At 38.0% G+C, this 15,388-nt stretch overlaps 1 protein-coding gene across 4 annotated transcripts in view; it reads right to left on the reverse strand.

Moving 5' to 3' along the window:
- The window catches only part of BICD1 (BICD cargo adaptor 1), a gene marked incomplete at its 3' end in the record, with an annotated part of 129,703 nt that overhangs the window by 69,031 nt on the left and 45,284 nt on the right, over positions 1–15,388 (reverse strand). The gene's annotated exons all lie outside the window — the stretch shown is intronic.

A 15,388-nucleotide genomic window follows, 5' to 3' on the forward strand; every position in this document is an offset into this window, starting at 1 on the left:
AAGAAAAGCTACTCTGAAATACTGTTCTAGATACAAATAATAATAATAAATGAATATACATACACAAATGTGTAAGAGTCTATCATGTCTAATACTTCTAACAATTTATACCCAGTCTGGGAAGATTGAACCCTGGCTCTCACTTAGACTAAGTACATGTTAAATCCCTAAGCTATACCTCCAACCTCTTTCAAATGCAATTAAAAGGTAAAGAAAAATTTTAAATATCTTGCAAAAATGTTATGAGTCAAAGAAAACTTAAAAACATTGTTAGGTGCTTTGTGCTACATTGTTTAGACATATCCTATAGCTCATCAAATTTTATTATTGTTGTCTTTCTAGAAAACAATCACAAATAGTTTCTAAGAAAATAATAATTGCATCAATTCCTTTGTACATTGGCAATAATGCTAGATCAATTATGGATAATACCCTTAAAAGAAAAAAAAGAAAGAAAAAACACTGGGACTCAGGCTCCCCCATTATTTAGAGGTTTCTTTAGGATTGCTTTCATAAATTTTACAAAGCTTCCACTGCACTGGGTTTCCATATTACCATTATCATCATCATCATTCTAACTGTCTCTCCCTGCATTCCTTCCCCCTGTCCACCTGATCCTCCTGTTCCTGTCCCCACCACCAGTGCACAAATACAATCTATTCTATTTCCCCAGGGAGATATTCTGGGAGATCAATGTGTTCCCCACTAGGACTGCCCCCCCCCCTTTACTTAGCTTCTCTGTGTCTGTGGATTGTAGTGTGCATATTGGTGCCCTCCAATCCTTGTGCTCTCTCCCACATTCAATTTATGTTGCCCATATACTCATGACCATGACTATGGTCAAACGCCCAGTGACCAGTCCCTTAAAATAACTTAGTCCTTCCCTACAACCTTTCCCCACACACAAATACACACTGCCAGAAGCCATACACCATGAGGACTACACCTAAGCATTTTTATCACAATTTTTAAGAACTCTCTTCAATAGCTTCCTATCTAGGCAGTTTCTTCCCCCCCCCCCCCCCGGGGATGGGGTTATGGGGAGTATTGCCACTGAAGCCTTAAATGACTTTTATTCTCAATTGTGAGTCTGCAGTCACTGCAAAGGAAGATTCCTTGCCCATAACAACCAATGATAGCATGGGCCATACTTTCAATACTTCTTAAATACCCTCTAAGTTAATTTAGGACTCCTGAAATGTTTTGTCCCAATACAATACCCAGTAACTTCTTAATTGAATATATGTCAACTTAAGGCCTATTTTTTTTCATTTTTGCCATTAATTTTTAGGTTACTATTCAAAGTAATGGGGTTTCATTGTGGCACCATTGTTTTCTTTGTTCTCATTTGTTCCTTTTCCCCACTTCCCTTTCCTATGCTCTCTTACCCTCCCCCCAGTTCTCTTCCTTCACTCAGTCCTCCTACTCTTATGTCAGTCACAGAGATTCCACTATCTTCTCTATTTCCTACCCCTTAAAATCCTTTTCCTTCCCTTTCATGATCCCATCTAGTTTCTCTCTCTCTCTCTCTCTCTCTCTCTCTCTCTCTCTCTCTCTCTCTCTCTCTCTCTCTCTCTCTCTCTTTCTCTCTCACACACACACAGACACACACACAGACACACACAGACACACACCCAACTCTCACAAGAACAGACAGGAAAAAGAAGCTACATAAGAGCAGTGCAGAGAATAGACAGTTTGTGGAGACAGTACAGTAAAGTTTGGGAGTATAGTACAATTCAGGAAGGTTGAATTTGTGGAGTTCAGAGGCCGTTTTTTCAAACCAAGCAACTCAGTGAGTGAGAAGCTGAGCAAAGCTAGTTTGAATCACTTAGCTTGGGGAGGAGCTTTGAGCCAGAAACAGCTTAGTTGAACCAGCCAGTCAAAATTCAGAAAGATTTATAAAGAGATTTATTCAGCAGTAAGTCTTGGAGGCTGAGACCATTCTAGACCTAGGTTTGCTGGTAGAGGCTGGAAGTCAAAGCCTGTAAGGTCTGAGCTTGCAGAAGATTTGATTGTATAAATGCTATAAACTTACAGGCCTATGCCTAGAGATAGATAGAAATGTTATGGGCTCAGCCCATGGCATGCATTTATAAAGCATGGGTACAGCTCTCATCTCATTTCCTCTTTTGAGGAAATAAAAATGTTTGCCACCCCTAGTGTTGGGATTGCAGATGTGTGCTGCTTTACCTGACCTTTTTTACACAGGTATAGAAGGTAGAGAAGCTGTGTAAAATGAACCAATTCATTTGAGGTATCTACTTTCTTCCAGTGTAGAATACAGACATGATAGCTAGAGCATTTGGAGACATAATTGTCATGTAAGCCAGCCCTACAAATGGAAGAGAAAAAAATCTGAAAACTTATAATTATAGAATTGCCACAGAAAACCCAAACTATTTATCTTAGATTTTTTAATGTCTCTTATTATATATGACCTAATCCTAATTGTAAATAATGTTATATCTTACAGAATTTTTGAATTCTGATTATTGTCAGTAGTTATGATAATGACCGTACTGGAGGAACCATAGTCATCAATGAAGCTTGTGGAGTGTGGCTCACCTGTTAGCAGAGCTGTGATAAGTGTACCTTAGAGAGAGGCAAAGCCAGGAGGGGTAGGGGATATGATTACCTAGAATGCCACTTACTGCTGCTAGACCTCATCATGCTTGGTACTGTTGAGCTCTCCTTTTTTTTACAGGGAGTGTAAATTATTGTGATTATTTCATGGATGATTCCTATTCTCCTCTGGGCAATTTACCTGTAATATATAATAAAAGTGATGATCTTCCCAGGGCAATGCCATTTAGACTGAATAATCATTCAGTTGAACTCTAGGAATAGTTTAAAGATACCGGTGGTTAGGACTTCTAATGAAGGATATAAAGAAGATAGCAAGCAATAAGCCTAGATAATACATTTTCCCAGCTAGATGCAAGACTTATTAGGAATAGAAAATAAGAACAATGAAGTTGTTATATGTTGGAGCATCTTTTGGGTATATGCCTAGAAGTGGTACAGCTATCCTCAGGAAGTCCAATTTTCTGAGGAACTGCCAGACTGATTTCCAGAGTGATTGTACTAGCTTGCAATCCCACCAACAATGGAGGAGTGTTCCTCTTTCTCCACATCCTTGCCAGCATCTGCTGTCACCTGAGTTTTTTGATCTTAGCCATTCTGACTGGTATAAGATGGAATCTCAGGGTTGTTTTGATTTTCATTTCCCTAATGACTAAGGATGCTGAACAATTCTTTAGTTGCTTCTCAGCTATTTGATATTCCTCAGTTAAGAACTCTTTGTTTAGCTCTGTCCCCTATTTTCTAATAGGGTTATTTGATTCTCTGGCATCTAACTTCTTGAGTTCTTTGTATATATCGGATATTAGCCCTTTATCAGATGTAGGGCTGATAAAGATTTTTTTCCAAATCTGTTGGTTGCCTTTTTGTCCTGGACACATGCTTCACTATGTTCATAGCAGACTTATTTATATTCCCCAGAAGCTGGAAAGAACCCAGATGTCCTACAATAGAGAAATTGATACAGAAAATGTGGTACTACTCAGCTATTACAAACAATGACTTTATGACTTTATGAAATTTTTAGGCAAACGGACGGAACTAGAAAATATCATCCTGAGTGAGATAACCCAATCACAAAAGAATACACATGGTATGCACTCATTGATAAATGGATATTAGCCCAAAAGCTTGGAATACCCAAGATACAATTCATAGACCACATGAAACTCAAGAAGGAAGATCAGTGTGGATACTTCCATCCTTCTTAGAAGGGGAAAGAAAATTTTCACACAAGGAAATATGGAGACTAAGCGTGGAGCAGAGACTAAAGGAAAGGCCATCCAGAGACTGCCCCATCTGTGGATGCAGCCAATATACAGTCACCAAACCCAGACACTATTGTGGATGCCAGGAAGTGCATGCTGACAGGAGTCTGATATAGCTGTCTCCTGAGAGGCTCTGCCAAAGCCTGACAAATATAGAGGCAGATGCTCACAGTGAACCAATGGACTGAGGATGGGGTTCCTAGTGGAGGAGTTAGAGAAAGAACTGAATGAGCTGAAGGGGTTTGCATCCCCACAGGAATAACAACAATATGAACCAACTAGACCAACTCCCCAGCTCCCAAGGACGAAATCACCAATCACAGAGTACACATGGAGCAACCCATGGCTCCAGCTGCATATGTAGCAGAAAATTGCCTTGTGCATCAACGGGAGGAGAAGCTCTTCTTGGTCCTGTGAAGGCTCAATGTCCAGTGTAGGGGAATGCCAGGGCAGGGAGGTGGGAGGGAGTGGGCGGGTGGGTGGGGAAGTACCTTCATAGAGGCAGGGGTGAGAGTGGGATAGGAGGATTTTGGAGGGGAAACCAGGAAAGGGAATACAAAAAGACAAAAAGAACCAAGAAGTTTCAGGTATTGTAAGCCCACAAGTCTTTCCTGTGGGATACAGGCCACTGATCAAAGAAAGCAATCAAGTTCCTGTAACTATGGTTAAGTCTTTGTCTTCTGGTTATGTAGCTTACAGATGTAAAATGCAGGTTTTTGTTATGCACCTCAAGAAAGCAGAATTGTAAGAGGAAAATAAATGACCCTAATATGAGTGGGGGTGGGGGGAGAAAGTAGGTGGCTAATTAGGTCAGCTGGGCAAAGTTTTGTAGAATAAAACGTAGAACAAAAGTCTGTCACATAGTAACTGCAAACTGCTGCCAGCCAATATTAAATAAAAAAAAAAACACACAGCTAAAATATACTTGACTTGCATTAACTTTGTCAATCAATAATTAAAGAAGTATGCTTTGGGGTAAAGATGTAATTATGGGAAGAAAATGGGGGGTATGGAGTTTAACCACATGTATGTTTCTGAGGAAATATGTTTAATACATGTCTTGTGACTGTGAAGTGATTTCTTTCTTCATAAAGACTTTTGTTCTGAGTAGTATATGAGGGACAAAAGAAAAAATAAAATCAGAAAAAAATAGAGTTTCCAATATTCATATTATGTCTCTTTGTCTTCTTATAGTCAACTCCACATTTCTTCCTTGGAACCCCTAAGCTGCTGGAGCTGGACTTAGGGGGAGCTTCTTACATTTACAAAATTTACAAAAACTCTTTAAAATATTGTTCTCATTCTTTTCTAACACATATTTTTATTTCTCTACAACTCACCTCTACTAAACTCATATATTCATATATCTTTTTTATTTTCTTTTTACACTCAAAATTTTATTCCCCTCCCAGTCCACCTTCCTACTGTTCCACATTCCATACCTCCTCCCTGCCCACCCCCTATATCTACGAGGATGCCCCACCCCACCCACCCTGCCAGACCTCTAAACTTCCTGGAGCCTCCAGGATCTTGAGTGTTAGGTGCATCTTCTCTGACTGAACCCAGATCCAATATATTCGTATATATTTATCTCTGTGTCCTACATAGAAGTATGGTGTTGATATATCAAAAGGTTCAGAGCATAGATTAACAGAAAGAATGAGAATATCAATAAAGATTTAAATAAGCAATGGATGTTAATAACTGGGTGTGAAATTTTGAAGAAGAAAAAAACATGGGAAATTTAAATTGTCTTGAATCACAGGCTTGGTAATTGAAGACACCAGGGCTCAGATTCAAGGTGCCTTTGATATTGGTTTATAACTGACAATAAACTGCAGATGAGGAAGGAGGAAGAGGAGAAAAGAGAAAGGAGAAGGAGGAAGAGAAGGAGAAAAAAAGTTTCTAGCTAAGAGTGACAAGTTTACTAAGGGCTTGGAGAAAGAAAGACTCAGTGGTTGTTTAGGAGTATGTTGTTTAATTTTCACATATTTATGACTTTTCTAAAATTATGTGGTTTTCATTTCTAGTACTTTAGTCATTGAGATTTCAATCTTCCTGCATGTGTTAAGGCTTGTGTTGTAGTTAAAATTATATAGAGAATTTATGGATATACTTAAAGAAAAAGATCAAGAAAATTAACTTTAAGGCATGTCATTTACAAATTCAGAACATAGAGCCAAAACATGATACAGTAAAACGTATTTTCTTCAGACATGGTGGCACATACTGGAAATCTCAGCACTTCAAAGGTTGAGATAGGAATATTTTAAGTTCAAGGCTAGCCTAGCTACATGGTAAGACCATGTCTCAAAAAACAAACACAAAAGCACATTTGATGATTTCGAGAGTACACTGAACAAAAACACTTACACAATAGACAAAATTATATCTGCACATGCTATGCTTGTGAAACCACATGTAACTTAAAGTTCAGAAGGGTAATGTCAGAGAAGCTCTGTATCAAATCATTTCAAACTGAAGATAATTTAACTTGTAACCTTAAGGAAATGCATGTTTATTGCAAACAGTTATATTTATTAGGATAACTATTATAAGCATATGTTTGGCAAAGAAAAGTAATTCTGTTTATCCACTTTGCAACATTCAACCTAATATCAATCTCATTACTAAACCTAAGTTCTAAACATAAAAAGCAATACACACACACACACACACACACACACACACACACACACACACCACACACACACACACACACACACACACACACACACCACACACAGAGGTATCTACTTCCCATTATGTTGGAGATTGGTTCTAATGCTCTGATATGATCAGGAATCTGCATGTCCAAACACTAAAGGTCCTTGTTCCCAACTGTTTTTTGATAGATTAATAAAGATGCCAGGGGCTAATGGTTGGACAAAGCATAATAGGGCAGGAAGGGTAGGATGCGGGGGGGGGGGGGGGGGGGGGAGGCGGGGGAGAAGGAGAATCGCCATGACTTGGAGAAGAAGGATGGGATGAAAGAAGCAGGAGATAAAGCCAACCAGCCATATGAAACTTTGGGTAAGTGGCCACTGGCTACTTCCTGATTGGGCCTGAGATAACAGGGGAAATTAGGAGTGTCCAGCCTTTGAGTTAGCCAAGGTATTTTAAAAATAAGTTAATATGTGTATGTCTTTCATTCGCAGATTCAGATTCTCAATCCTCCAGGTGCACAAAGTGGGTACTGCACAAGCTCACCACTACACCGTTAGATAGTAAAAAAAAAAAAATAACAATGCAGATTCACTTTTAACACAATTTATAACTATTATTCTTCCACATACTTATCAAACTGTTTGCCCAAGTGAATAACCCATTGTTCTAATATGTAAGTTGTTTGCCCAAAAGATCAAAATGTTTGTCCTGACAAACTTATTTGTAGGAGTTTCCTAAGGTAAACATTGGAATTGTTTATTAACTTACTGTCTTATTTTCCTAGGCAAGTACTTCTTGGGATAAAGAATTAGATTATGTTAACACACACACACACACACACACACGAAAAAAAAAACAGTCTGATACCTCACATTGCGTGTGTAATTAAAAGATGGTTAAAGAGGAAATGTCTGATTGAAATAAAAGAATTTTCAACCACAGATTTGTAAAGAGTGTAAGTTACTGAAGCCTACAGGCTTGCATTAAAATAGAATGACACACATACAGTTCATAATCTGCTCAAACATATAATCAATAAGAGAAAAGATACTATAAATCAGGTAGTTTTGTTTCCTATTTCTATATTCTATATTACTTAGCTCCAGCTTTGCAATAGTTCTAAATATAAAAAAATATAAATCTCAATAACAGATTTTGTGTTTAGATTTCCAACATTGTGCAAAATATTGAGGGCCAATGTGGGAGGAACAACAAACGGCTTTAGAACTCATGGAATGTGGCCTACTTGGTTAGCACAATCAGGGTGGGTGCACCTCAGAGAGGCATTGCCCCAGGACTCCATGCTATTGTGGAGTTTTGCTCTGCTTGTTGACTTCACATCCCTCCTAATCTAAGAATTGTATGAAAATTCTAAGGGGGCCTCTAGTCCCTCACTGAGCAGTATCAATGGCACTCACAATAATAGTGCTTGATCTTCCCCAAGCGTTGCTGCTGGAGCAGATTAATGATTCAATTACTATCCTTGGAAAGAACTTATAAATATAGATTGTTAGTAATGACCATCACCTTTAGAAAGAATATAGAGAAATAAATTGTTAGTGAAGTTAGGTTAGTATATTTTTGCTAGTGGCTCTGATAGAGAAAATCTTAGGGAGCAATCTGAAGTTCAGAAAGGCACACTCTTATTAGTTAAGCTGGGGATTTTTGAGGTCAGAGAACAAGAACAATAGCAGTCTAACTATCATTGACTGATAAAACTTTTAATGAGCCTGGACTGTCAATTAAGGTAATGATTAATTTCTTGTATCGATGTTTGCCCTTAGCTTCCTGATATAAATTTAACAAAAATTTCTGGTGAGTAGATGTGTATTCTGAGGACCTAAAGTAGAAATGACTGTTTTTTTTAATATATAAAAGTTTCGATATGTAATTCTTTTAAGAGTTCTATAAGATTACTTTTTAAGATCCTTTCTTTGAAACTTCAATTTGCTGGCTGCCAGTAGCAGAAACTGGCTGAAAAAATTACGTTGATTGCCTACATTTTGTTAACCTATAACAAGTTTCTTAGTTAGTTACGAATGTACATGGGCTCTTGAAAATATTTTTTTAACCTGTACTACATAATGTTTTTTCATTTAAAGGTATCGGGGAGCACAATTTTTTTTACATAATCATTCACTAGAAGAAAAACAAAATGTAATTACATTGAAATTCTATACTGCTTGAAAGATTTTGCTGGGATATATAAGCTGGGAGAGAAATAAAACACTCTTAGAGCCTATTTGTTGAAATTTTTTCTATCCACTCAATATGTTTTTCATGTATATATGTGTGTATGTATATGTGTGTGTGTGTGTGTGTGTGTGTGTGTGTGTGTGTGTGTGTGTGTGTGTGTAAAATGGTTGGAACCAGCTCATTGGAATTTGCTCCATCCACCAAAAATTTATGTGTAAGCACAGGCCCTTTGCCACCTGGAACAGCAGAGATCCAGGGACACAGGCTTGATGAGATTGCACTGTGAGTAACCAAAGGACACAGAGGGCTAGGTCGAGCTCTCAGAAAAGGTGCCCCTCTGGTACACAGTAGGACCAGACCTCTGGCAGAGGGACTAGGGATCTGCCCGGAAAGCCCGGGCTCGAAGCCTAAACAAACAGGCCCACAGTAAGGCACAGGCCCTTGTCAGTGGGAACTGGGGTCTTCCCAGGAAAGGCAGTGCTTGAAGTTCAACTCTACAGGCCCTCTTACACCTGGACCAGTGGGGAGCCTGACACACAGGCCCAGGGAGAGCACACTGGGAGTTCTCAGAGAGCAGAAAGTACTGTGCTATCTGAAAAAGGTCTGTTTTAGCCTAGAGAAAGAGCCAGGTCCCTGCCAGTAGTATTCAAGACCTGTGGGCAGAGGACTAAGCTCCCAGAACAGCCTCACAAGAGCTCCCACATTTGAGCCCACACAGACAGAGCTGAGTCACTACTACCAGAATTCACTGCTTGCCCACTAAGCCAAACACTCAGAAGCAATTTTCTTCCTGGGCTATGGGCACCACAGGAGAGACAGGTGCCAATCACTGACAACAAGACCACTAATAATCACAGATAACAAGATGGCAAGTGGAAAACGAAAGAACTTAAGCAATGGAAACCAAGACAACCTGGCAACATCAGAACCCAACTCTCCCACCACAGCAAGCAGTGGATTGCCAAACACTCCAGTAAAAGTAGACTCAGACTTGAAATCATACCTCAAGATGATGATGGAGATCTTTGAGAAGAGCGTGAATAACTCCCTTAAACAGGCAAAGGAGGACACACATAAACAAATAGAAGCTTTTAAAGAGGAAACATGAAAATCACTCAAGGAACTACAGGAAAACACAACAAAACAGATGAAGGAATTGAAAATGGAAATAGAAACAATGAAGAAAACACAAAGAGAGACAACCCTGGAAATGGAAAACCTAAAAAAGAAACCAGGAGTCACAGATGCAAGCATCACCAACAGACTACAAGAGATGGAAGAGAGAATCTCCGGGCCGAAGATAACATAGTAAACACAGACAAAACAGTCAGAGAAAATGCAAAAACCAAAAAGCTCCTAACCCAAAATGTCCAGGAGATTCAGTACACAATGAGAAGACCAAACCTAAGGATAATAGGAATAGAAGAGGGCAAAGAATATCAACTAAAAGGCACAGTAAATATCTTCAACAAAATCATAGAAAAAAACTTCCCTACCCTCAAGAATGAGATGAGCATGAGCAAAAAGAAGCCTACAGAACCCCAAACAGATTGGACCAGAAAAGAATCAAATAATCAAAACAAGTGTTCAAAACAAAGAAAGAATACTAAAAGCAGTAAAGGAAAAAGGACAGGTAACATATAAAGACAGAACAATCAGAATTACACCCGACTTCTCAACAGTTACTGAGAAAGCTATGATCCTGGACAGACCCGTCATACAGATACTAAGAGAATGTCTAACAAATGTCAGCCTAGGTTACTATATCCAGCAAAACTCTCAATCACCATAGATGGAGAGACCAAAATATTCCAGGACAAAACTAAATTTATACAATATCTAAACACAAATCCAGCACTACGAAGAATAATTGATGGAAAATCCAATATAAGGAGGGAAACTACATCTAGAAAAAGCAAGAAAATAACTATGGAAGAAAACCAAACGAAGAAAAACACACAGACATAATTCTACCTCCAAAAGCAAAAATAGCAGGAAACAGCAACCACTATTTCTTAATATCTGTTAACATAAATGGACTCAATTCCTCAATAAAGAGATATAGACTATCAGACTGGACACATAAACAGAATCAAGAATCTGCTGCATACAGGAAACTCATCTCAGAGACAAAGACAGACACTATCTCAGAGTAAAAGGCTGGGAAAAAACATTCCAAACAAATGGCCCCAAGAAACAAGCTGGAGTAGCCATTTTAATATCAAATAAGATAGATTATCCACCAAAAATTATCAAAAAAGACAAGGAAGGACACTTTTTATTCATTATAGGAAAAAAATTATCAGGATGAATTCTCAATCCTTAACAAATATGCTCCAAATACAAGAGCACCCATATTCATTAAAAAAAAAAAAAAAAAAAACCCTACTAAAGCTCAAAACATACATGGCACCACATACAATAATAGTGGGAGACTTCAACACTGCACTCTCATCAATGGACAAATCATGGAAGCAGAAACTAAACAGAGACGCAGTGAAACTAGCAGAGGTAATGAAACAGTTAGAAATAACAGACATTTACAGAACGTTTCATCCTAAAACAAAAGAATACACCTTCTTCTCAGCACCTCACAACACCTTCTCCAAAATTAACCATATAGTTTGTCACAAAACAAGCCTCAATAGATATAAGAAGATTGAAATACTCCCATGAATCCTGTAAGATCACCATGGACTAAGGCTGGTCTTTAATAACAACAAAGACAACAAAAAGCCCACATACACATGGAAGGTGAACAATGCTCTACTCAATGATAGCATGGTCAAAGAAGAAATTAAGAAAGAAATTAAGAATTATCTAGAATTTAATGAAAATGAAAGCACAGCATACCCAAACCTACGGGATGCTATGAAAGCAGTACTAAGAGGTAAATTCATAGCACTGAGTGCTTCCAAAAAGAAACTGGAAAGAGCATACACTAGCAACATACACAGCACAGTTGGAAGCTCTAGAACAAAAAGAAGCAGATACACCCAAGAGAAGTAGATGGCAAGAAATAATCACACTGAGAGCAGAAGTTGACCAAATAGAAACAAACAAACAAACAAAAAAAACATTCAAACAAACAACAAAACCAAGAGCTGGTTCTTTGAGAAAATTAAGATTGATAAACCATTAGCCAGACTAACTAGAGGGCAAAGAAAGGGTATCCAAATTAACAAATTCAGAAATGAAAATGGAGACATAACAACTGAAACTGAGGAAATTGAAGAAATCATCAGATCCTACTATAAAAACCTATACTCAACAAAACTGGAAAATCTGGAGGAAATTGATAAATTCCTAGACAGATACCGGATAAACCATCTAAACAGTCCCACAACACCTAAAGAAATAGAAGCAGTCATCAAAAGCCTCCCAACCAATAAAACCCAGGTCCAGATGGGTTCAGTGCAGAATTCTATCAGACATTTATTGACAACCTAATAGCAACACTCTCCAAAATATTCCACAAAATAGAATCAAATGAAACAATACCCAACTCATTCTTCGAAGCCACAATAACTCTAGGACCTAAACCACACAAAGACTCTAAAAAGAAAGAGAATTTCAGACCAATCTCCCTTATGAACACTGATGCAAAAATACCCAAATTCCTTGCAAACTGAATCCAAGAACAAATCAAAACAATCATTCACCATGATCAAGTAGGCTTCATCCCTGGGATGCAGGGATGGTTTAATATACAGAAATCCATCAACATAATCCACCATATAAACAAACTCAAAGAAAATAACCGCATGGTCATCTCACTAGACGCTGAGAAAGCATTTGACAAAATTCAACACCCCTTCATGTTAAAAGTCTTGAAAAGAGCAGAAATCCATCGTCCATACTTAAAAATAATAAAAGCAATATACAGCAAACCAGTAGCCAACATCAAACTAAACGGTGAGAAACTTGAAGCAATCCCACTGAAATCAGGGACTAGACAAGGCTGACCACTCTCCCGCTACTATTCAACATAGTACTGGAAGTCTTGGCCGGAGCAATTAAACAGCAAAATCAAAGGGATACAAATTGGAAAAAAAGAAGTAAAAATATCACTATTTGCAGATGACATAAAAGTATACTTAAGTGACCCCAAAAATTCCACCAGAGAACTTTTACAGCTGATAAACAAGTTCATCAAAGTGGCTGAATATAAAATTAACTCAAACAAATCAGTAGCCTTCCTCTACTCAAAGGACAAATATCCTGAGAAAAAAATTAGGGAAAAGATACCCTTCACAATCGTCACAAACAATATGAAATATGTTGGTATGACTCTAACTAAGCAAGTGAAGGATCTGCATGACAAGAACTTCAAATCTCTGAAGAAGAAAATTGAAGAAGATCTCAGAAGATGGAAAGATCTCCCATGCTCATGGATTAGAAGGATCAACAATATAAAAATGGCCATCTTACCAAAAGCAATTTACAGATTCAATGCAATCCCCATCAAAATTCCAACTCAATTCTTCATAGAGTTGGAAAGAACAATTTGCAAATTCATCTGGAATAACAAAAAACCTAGAATATCAAAAGCCATCCCCAACAACAAGAAAACATCTGCGGGAATCACCATCCCTGACCGCAAGCTATATTACAAGGCAATTGTGTTAAAAATCGCATGGTACTGGTACAAAGATAGGCAGGTAAATCAATGGAACAGAATAGAAGACCCAGAAATGAACCCTCACATATATGGTCACTTGATTTTTGACAAAGAAGCTGCAAACATTCAATGGAAAAAGGACAGCCTCTTCAACAAATGATATTGGTCCAACTGGCACTCAGCATGCAGAAGAATGAAAATAGATCCTTTCTTATATCCTTGTAAAAAACTCAAGTCCAAGTGGATCCAAGATCTCCACACTAAACCACCAACAAATAGTACACATGGAGGGACCCATGGCTTCAGTCACCTATGTGTCAAAGAAGGGCCTTGTCGGGCACCACCTTCATCCTGTCCAGGCTTGATGCACCAGTATAGAAGAATGACAGGGTAGGGACATAGGAGTGTGTTGGTGCATGGGTGGGGGAGCACCCTCATAGAAGCAGGGTAAGTAAGGTGTATTCAAATAGGGGGTTTCTGGAGGGAAAACCAGAAAGGTAGATAACATTTGAAATATAAATTTAAAAATCTAATAAAAGAAAACAAGATTTTAACATTAAAAAAAGTATTTGTATATATGTAATGTCTGTCTGTCTGTCTGTATGTGTGTGTATGTATGTATGAAGTTGTTGGAGCTTGCTCGTTGGAGCATGTGTAAGTTTGCTTCATCCATGTTGGGGGGGATGAGAATCATTTTCCCCATTTTTCTCTTTCTCTTTCTTTTTTTTTTTTTTTTTACCAGCCTTTTTTGACCTCTCAAAAAGTTTTTTTTCAGTGACCTTTTGCAGGCCCCCAAAAAGTTTTTTCACCATCCTCTTGTGGGCTCCTAAAAAAATTCTTCATCAGCCCCTCGGGGAGCATTCTCATCTGGCCTAGTCAGTTGCTGACTCTATGCCCCACCTCAGTTTACCCTGAATGTCAAAGTGCACACACACACACACACACACACTAATAATTAACAATTTTTAAACATGAGAGTTACTTGTGATTTGTGATTAATAATAAAATATTCATAAGTAGTATAAAATTTAAAATAAGTAATCATTTAAACCAGGTGAAAATGTTTTTCTTGGCTTTCTTTATTTGTGAAGTTATCTCCCAGATTTTAGAAAGAAAGCTCTACGAGAGGGATGGTAATATAGGATCTCTGATTCTCCTAGTAGATGGTAAAAGTTGTAAAAGGAATAGCCATTATTGTCTGATATATACACCATCTGGACAGATTTATATATGTGACACATTCCTAGTAAATAATTTACAAATAATCTTCTGGAATTGAGCAAATCTCACTGAAAATCACAAAAGTTGGTTCTATTAAAATATGACTGTGCAGAGTGGATAAGTTCTGTGTAAACATATGTCATTGACATGAACACAGCCAGATCAAGAACATCAATGCCTCAAACTCACAGGAATGGTCAGGCTTTCCTCTGGTCTAAGTATGGAGTACAGTTGACCTTTAGGTAAAAACAAAGTATGCAAAAAGTATAAACCACAACTTCCTCATCCTAGAAGACTGCATGATATACACACCTTTAGGCTGCTCCCTTACCGTGATGCCCTACCAAGATTACCTAACCTGCTTTTTCCTTCATGCTATATAGAATATCCTGAACCTTCAAAATGCTGAATATTCAGGCTGCTGGTGTATCTCCAACAAGGCAAATAGTCTACCCCATCCAACCTTCATGTTACTTGTGTCTTTCTTTTTAATTATTTCTTTTATTTTTGAGAGTATAATGTAATTACATAATTTTCCCCTTCCCTTTTCTCCCCCCAAACCTTTCCATATACCTCTCCTTGGATTCTCCTCCAAATTCATGGTCTTTTCTCATTAATTGTTGAATTGTTATATAAACACACACATATGCGCCCCCCCTTTCCCCCTCCCTCCCTCCCTTAAATACAAAAGTACAACATGCTCAGTCCATATACTGTTACTTGTATGTTTTCAGGGCTGACCCTTTAACACTAGAAAGCCAACTGATACGCTCTTCTGTAGAGAAGATGATTTCTCTCTCTACTATTCTTGAGTTGCCTATAGTTCTTTGTG

Source organism: Micromys minutus (genome assembly GCF_963924665.1).
Source record: "Micromys minutus genome assembly, chromosome: 3".
Taxonomy (NCBI): Eukaryota; Metazoa; Chordata; class Mammalia; order Rodentia; family Muridae; genus Micromys; species Micromys minutus.